This window comes from Eumetopias jubatus, unplaced genomic scaffold (assembly GCF_037043125.1).
Source record: "Eumetopias jubatus isolate StellerSeaLion01/CBP00866 unplaced genomic scaffold, mEumJub1_p1.0 scaffold_5, whole genome shotgun sequence".
Lineage (NCBI taxonomy): Eukaryota > Metazoa > Chordata > Mammalia > Carnivora > Otariidae > Eumetopias > Eumetopias jubatus.
Window position 1 is genome coordinate 33,910,058 of NW_028274811.1, and position 8,041 is coordinate 33,918,098.

An 8,041-nucleotide genomic window follows, 5' to 3' on the forward strand; every position below is an offset into this window, starting at 1 on the left:
TTGCTATTTGGAATACTGAACCCTGTCCACATGTCTGTCTGAAATGTTGATTACGTCTATTTGCTGTTTCTTTTGTTTTTTGTTTGTTAGTTTTTTAAACTCTATCAAAAGCTTCAATTATATAGGGTCGCCTGGCTGGTTCAGTCAGTGGAGCATGTGACTCTTGATCTCGGGGTCATGAGTTTGAGCCCCACACTGGAGGTAGAGATTACATTTAAAACTTTTTTTAAAAAGTTTCAATTACATGAATTAGGATAAATCATACACAAACCCTCATGTTTGCATCATCCAGCTTAGAACAATTACCATCATCTTGCCAATTCTGTTTTATTTTTCTCCCCACTTTCCCCCCTGGAATGTTAAAGCAATTGCCAAATATTTATCATTTCACCTGTAAATATGTGTTACTTTCAAAGCTTCAGTGCTTCACTAATTGGATCTGACATGGTATATTTTAAAATTCTAGTAAATCCACAAAGGAAAACAAAACAATAGCAAAAGGGAAACAAAGACTCAAAAGGGTTAAATTGGATGAATCAAATGAAGCCTAATATAAGTATATAAAATAGAGTTTGAAAATAATATTTAATAGTTCTTTAGAAACAAACAGGCTAAAAATGAAACCTTGAACTGCCTAGAAATGGGAAAAACATACTTTTAAAAAGATGCAAACTTATTCAGAAAACATTAAATAAACCCAGTCTAATATGTGTGGTCTACATAACTAGAGCCAATCCTGGATAAAACTAGAGTTACAGGTAGAATTGCCAGATTTAGCAAATAAAAATGTAGGATAGCCAGTTAAATTTCAGGTAAATAATAATTTCTTAGAATATGTATCATGCAGGGGTGCCTGGGTGGCTCAGTCGTTAAGCGTCTGCCTTAAGCTCAGGTCATGATCCCAGAGTCCTGGGATCGAGCCCCGCTTCAGGCTCCCTGCTCAGTGGGGAGCCTGCTTCTCCCTCTCCCACTCCCCCTGCTTGTGTTCTCTCTCTCACTGTGTCTCTCTCTCTCAAATAAATAAATAAAAATCTTAAAAAGAATATATATCATACAATATGTCCCATGCAATATTTGGCACATATTTATATTAAGATATTATTGTTTGTTTTTATCTGTATTACTTGCTTATCTGATAATGCCTGGGCTCTACCATAGGCAGAATGAATCCGAATTTCTGGGGTTTTGGTCTGGGCATTACTTTTTAAAAAATTTCCTAGGTCAGAATTACCTACTTCATATCCAAGGTTAAGAACCACTGCTCTAGAAAATGCTAATTTTAGCCAAATCAATTAGGTCAATTGACATCAGGAGAATTGGCTTTAGGTGAATTGGTATCAGGTGAACTAAATCCTCATCACCATCTTAGCATGGTGCTTTGAAAAGGTGTCTAACTCTCTTGGTGCGCTATGTCCTTCAAAACCTGATTCATTTTGTAGACACGACTTACAGGGTCCCACCTTGGATTTGGCATCTGCCTCTGGCTATCCTCCTGGCCTGAGTGAGGTCTCTTCTGGGAGGAGCAGTTTTCATTTCTTGCCTATTAGCTAAGGTCTGGAACTGAAGATATGAACATTCTTTCCACTCTGGAGGTTGAAACACCCTGCTCTCAAGTCAGCCATGTCTCAGAAATCCCCTTGGACACTTTTGGGCAGTTTTATTTTTGACTTGGGTACATGGAGAAGCTGTAAGAGTAAGTTGGTGACTTTTAAGTGTCAGGGACAGAACCAGAGGCAAACTAAGGTACCCTAACTTCTACTTAAGTTGATTTAAGAAAGGGTAACATGAAGAAATTTTCCAGTATTGTTTAGGGTTGCTCAGAAAAGCAGACTTATATGTTTCTAGACTTTTCCCAAAACAAAATATCACCTGAAAGCGCTTCTTTCTTCTTTTCTGTAGCTAAGGTGCTAATCTGTCTCCCCATCAGCTCCCAGTGACCACGATGGCAGAGAAGAATGGGCTGTTATTTGATGCCAAATTGAATCTGCAGAGATTCAGTGAACTAAGACTAGAAAATTATTACAGTGACTCAGAATGTGTGTGTCTCTTCGTGATTTTTAGCATTGATAGCAAGCAAGACTTACTTTTAATTTCCTTTTAAATATTAGGATGTTTCAAAATGTCCACAGTTACTGATTAGGCCAATGTGTTTCTGATCTTGGTGATAGAAAGTAGCCAACTTTTAAAGTAAAAAAAAAAAAAAAATTCCTCTGGGAGGCTCTAAGTGAACTCCCGTGTTTCAAGAGTACCCTTTCTAGCCATAGCAAAAACATGAGCATTCTTCCGCTCAGTGCTACTTTGAAGGTATTCTTGTTGCCCTGGGGCGCCTGGGTGGCTCAGTCAGTTAAGCCTCTCCCTTTGGCTCAGGTCATGACCTCAAGGTCCTGGGATCGAGCCCCACGTCTGGCTCCCTGCTCAGCGGGGAGCCTGATTCTCCTTCTCCCTCTCCCTGCTGCTCTCCCTGCTTGTACTCTCTCTCTCTGTCAAATAAATAAATAAATAAATCTTAAAAAAAAAAAAAAGAAAAAAGATATTCTTGTTGCTCTTTGGTTGTCACAGGCCATTGCTCCACATGAGAAGAACGGGCAGCATTGGTGGCACAACTACACCCGCAATGTTCCAGTCTTTGGAGAAGCATGGGCTTCAGGAATGGATTTGTCCTCAAAATGGGTAGAAAGCCAGCACCTTTTGATTCCTCTTGCTGTGGATACTATCCATCGCAGTGGAAGGAAACTCTCATGTTAGATGGCCATTGCCCCATGTCTCCGGCCTCCAAAACTGCATTGGCAGGGGCTGGAGGGGGTCTCCATGTGGCCCTGTGCTGAAGGCAAGACACCAGTTTTAGCTACACAAGAGCCCAAGAATCCTGAATGTTTCTGACAAGACCCCCTGCAGCTTATCCCTGAGTCACAGCCTTAGCAACATTATCTGCCATCGTGACCATCAGAATTAACTTTCCAGTTTATGTCAGTTTCCAAAAGTTCAGAACTCCCGCATCAACTCTTTGCCCCCAGAGAGTAACTCCCATGTTGTTCTGTGGATTTCTTTTCTTTTTTCCTAATACGATTTCTACCTTCTTCCATTCTTTTTTTTTTTTTTTTAAGAGAGAAAGAGAAAATGAGTGAGCCAGGGGTGGAGTGGGGGGCAGGGGGAGAGGGAGAGAGAGAATCTTAAGAAGGCTCCATGTTCAGCCCGACTCGGGGCTCAGTCTCCCGACCCTGAGATCTTGACCTGAGCTGAAATCAAGAGTGAGCTCGTAACTGACTGAGGCACCCAGGCGCCCCACACCTTCTTCCACTCTTGAAACCCTTCCACTGTGCCCTCTGGTCAGTCTGCAAAATCACCTGTACCCTCGGTCTCTTCTGAAAATTCACCTTCTAACTAAAACCTGGCTGTCCCTGAAGACATTACTTCTATTTTTTTTTCTCATGATGTAGCTGTGGTTTCTCTTTAGCTCTAATACTACTGGGCCTAGAAAGAAGAAATTCTCTTCCTGCTGCTCACTGCCACTTCTGTATCACTCTACCCCCTTTTGCCTCACAACATTCAGCTTGGAACCTCATGTCACAGAGTTTTTCCACCTTCTCCCTCTCCTTCTGGTGGTCACCTGCTGACCCTATGCCACTCATCCTCATTTCTTGAAGCTTTTAACTGTTGACTCTTCATAATCCTCTCCAGTGTTATTCCAGTCATAATTCTTGGTGACATTGATCTCCACGTAGGTGTGTCTTCCAATAGCCTCTTCATCCCTTGACCTTCTCTCCTGCAGTCAGTGCTCTACTTACCTCAGCCACTTACTCCCAGCCAAAGTCAGATACAGACTTCATGTTATCAATACTTGCAACTTCTCTGTTAGCCATTTTAAGCATCCAATGTCTGGCTACCCCTTCAATTTTTCCAGCTCATTCCCTGCAGGATCCTAACTTCAAAAATAACTTCAATCCCTCCAATACATAAAATCCATTAGTCCTGCCATCTTTTCATCATCCCTACCACCCCATGTTCTTACTTCTCCTTATTGAGCTAAAAGCCTGTGGCCAGTCGTTATAAGCATTCCTTTTTAAACGCCCTTAACTCCCCGACCTTCTTGCATTTTAATATACATGCTTCTAAAAATGCTACTCTTCATAAATCCAAAATTTTGTCTATACCAGGCCTGTATTCACATTGATTAAAGTGATAGGAGAGAGGTGCCTGGCTGGCTCAGTTGGTGGAGCATGTGACTCTTGATCTTGGGGTTGTGTGTGAGTTCAGGCCTGAAGATGGGTGTAGAAATTACTTAAAAATAAAATCTTTTTTCTTTCTTCTTTTCTTTTTTTTAGAGAGAGAGTTTGCACGTGGTTGTGAGTGGGTGGGGGGGAGCAGTTGGGCAGAGAGAGAGGGAGGGAGAGAAACTTAAAACAGGCTCCATGCTCAGTGGAGCCCGACGCAGGTCTCAATCTCACGAACCTGAGATCATGACCTGAGCTGAAATCAAGAGTTGGATGCTTAACCAACTGAGCCACCCAGGTGCCCCCAAAATAAAATCTTAAAAAAAAAAATCAGTGATAGGAGAAAATACCACAATATTTCTGACTGTTCTCACATTCAATTTGTAATTACAAATTTCAAATGGCCTTTAATGCTGCCTGGTGATCATATTGTGTTTTCCTAATCCATAAGCCTTCCTACCCACACCTACTTGCTGTGACTACTTCCTACTCTCTGCTCTTCTCAACCTTCAGCATGCCCCCACTTCTGTATCAGTAGAGCAACTTCTTTACTCATTAATAAATGAAGCAATCAGAAGACTGTGTCCACAAACTCACACCACATTGACCTTCTGACCTGTCTTTGTTTCCTTCTCCCCTACCTGATGTTCTGTGGCTATTAGATAAACTGTCCATGCTCCTTGCTAAAGCTACCCTTCCACAAGTACTCAGATTCCCTCCCATGTCATATATTCAAAGACATTGCTTTCTACCACCCCTTTATTATCAATTTTCTCCTTTCTACAGGATCTTTCCCATCAGCATACAGGCATAAGGTTATTCCTCTCATCTTAAAATAACCATTTATTGACCTCATTTTTCCTTCTAGTTACAGCTCATTTCTCTCTTCTTTACAAAAAAAAAAAAATTTCCTTGCAAGAGTTCCCTCTACTTACCACCTCTAATTCCTCTCCTAATCTTCCCCCCCCCCCAAAGTTATAAAAGTTACATTTAAAGAATTAGTACTCATTGGTGTGCCTGGGTGGCTCAGTCGGTTAAGCATCTGCCTTTGGTTCAGGTCATGATCCCAGGGTCCTGGGATCCAGTCCCACATTTTACTCCCTGTTCAGCAGGGGAGACTGCTTCTCCCTAGGGCTCTCCTGCTCATGCTCGCTTGCTCTCTCTCTGTCTCTCTCTCTCTCTCAAATAAATAAATAAAATCTTAAAAAGAAAAAGAATTAGTCATAGCTACTTGGAGATAAATTCAAATTGCTTCATTTGAAACCATTGTTACTCATATTACAAATAAATCTGTGGCCTGAAGAGAAAGTCACAATGGCTCAGATTTATTTTATTTTAATTTTTATTCTATTTTTAAAAATCAAACCTCTTGAAAAGTTGACAAATTATTAAAGTTAAGAAAAAAAATTTGGCATTTATCCATAATAGTGAATAATCAATTTCAAGATAGTTTGAAAGTCACTAAGAAGTATTGAGACGGGTCATCCTAAAGGAGAGGAAAATAATGATACAGTTTATTCCCTTGCTCGCAGAGTTCTTCAAATGCACTATCCTTCTGTTTTTCCTTGACTCTAAACCTACGTAGGTACTTTTCCCTATTACTAGTCACTGTTTTCCTTCCTGGATAACTCTTCATCTTTCTTAACATTCCACCTCTCACCTGCAGTTTTGAGTTCTTCTATTATCCTATAGTCTTCTTCTGATAGTGTGCAATGTATTTATTTTAACAGTTTAATTGCCTGTCTTACCTGTTAGGATCCAAGTTTTGTGAAGCTGGAATGGTACCCATTTCATTCGATACCATATTTTCTGATCCTAGAAGAGGCCAAACACATAGAAGATGCTTAATAATATTTAGTAACTGAATGACTATAGTGCTGTTAGGTAAAATGAAACAATCTTTAGAAGACAAGTTTCTCAAAGTAACACTTCTGTGGAAAAGAGCTGGCAGAGATTATTGAGAGATCGCATTCTAAAACTTCTTGACTGGGCCCATGCAAAGGACTTGGGAGCTCTGTAAAGTGGACACCCTTTGAGATTAGGAGGCCTAAGGATCATGACGGTGATTATTGGAAACAGCCTTATCACGGTATAAACACAAGTAATGCAAAGAACTAGTTTGCAAACATCAGTGTATCCTACGGAGGGCTTGGAAAATGCTTTGAAATGCTTGGAAAATGCATTGGTTTAGTTAAAATAGAAGTTTAACAAAAAGCTCTCCACAGGAAAGTTGATTTTTCTATTTCGAGGTACAGAGTAGGCATCTTCAGGAGAGGGGAAGAATTTAAAACTATGACTTCTATTATCACAAATTATGGGCAGAGAATAAAGTAGTATCTTCGGAGCTATGAAGTAGTCTCAGTCTTCCCGCCACAGCCACCGCTATAGTGAATCACTCTGTATACTTTGATCTAATATCAAGAAATTGTGAATTTAGAAGTTTTGCTAATTTATTCCATGTATATAGACCATCCATCTTGGCAGTTCATATAATCTCTACTTCAAGTACTGTTATTTAAAAGGAATCCAAACTGAATAATATTTTCATAATGGGTTATCACATTAGATCAGGTTTTTCGTTGTTTTTTTTTTAATTTTATCACTTCATTGAATCTGCTCTGCCAAGGTCACAGGGGACCTCCATCTTTCCATCTCGTGTTTCATCTTACTAAACTCTCAACAGTGTTTCCTTCCTCCTTCTCTAAACACTTTATCCACATGACTCTCAGGACACGTTCTCTCCTGGGTTTCCTCCTACCACACTGGCTATTCCCCCTGAGTCTTGTTTGCTGGCTTCTCCTCACGTCCTCGACCTCTAAATGTGGGCGCGCCCTAGGACTGGCCAATCTTCACTCTCCTTGCTAATTTCCTAGGGGATCTTATCCAGTTTCATTGCTTTAATTATAGTTTTCCTAATCTTTACTCTAAAATTCCTATTTCTAGATGTGATATCTCCCCTAACTCCTCAGACTCAAATATTCAGTTGCCCAGTCAATATAATTTATAACTTTAACAAGCCTTTCAAATTTAATATGGAAAATCAGGAATTCTGTACATTCCCAAATTAACCCCCACTTTCCCCATATCAGTAAATGGTACCACCAACCACCAAGATGTCCCAAACAAGCTGAGGGCCATTCTTTAGTATTTAACATTCCACATCCAAATCCACCATCAAACCATGGGAATTTTATCTTGAAAATATGTCTTGGGCCACCTGGGTGGCTCAGTCGTTAAGCGTCTGCCTAACGGCTCAGGTCATGATCCCGGGGTCCTGGGATCGAGCCCCGCATCGGGCTCCCTGCTCCGCGGGAAGCCTGCTTCTCTCTCTCCCACTCCCCCTGCTTGTTTTCCCTCTCTCACTGTCAAATAAATAAATAAATAAATAAATAAATATCTTTTAAAAAAGGTAAAAGAAATCATAAAAAAAAATATGTCTCAGGTCAAACCAATTTTTCTTGACTCCAGTACTATCATCCTAGTTCGAACTACCATTATCTTCTGTCTATTTTACTGTAGTGGTGTTCTAACGGGTCTCCCTTCTTCCACCCAGACTTCTCTCTCTGTTTTTAAATATTTTATTTATTTGTCAGAGAGAGAGTGCACAAGCAGGGGGAGCAGCAAGCAGAGGGAGAAGTAGACTCCCCACTGAGCAAGGAGTCTGATGCGGGCCTTGATTCCAGGATCCTGGGATCATGACCTGAGCCAAAGGCAGATGCTTAACCGACTGAGACACCCACATGTCCCAAGACTTCTCTTTTTGTAACATAAATCAAATATCCATTCAAAACCTTTCTTCTTTATAACACTTGCCATACCTCACATAATAT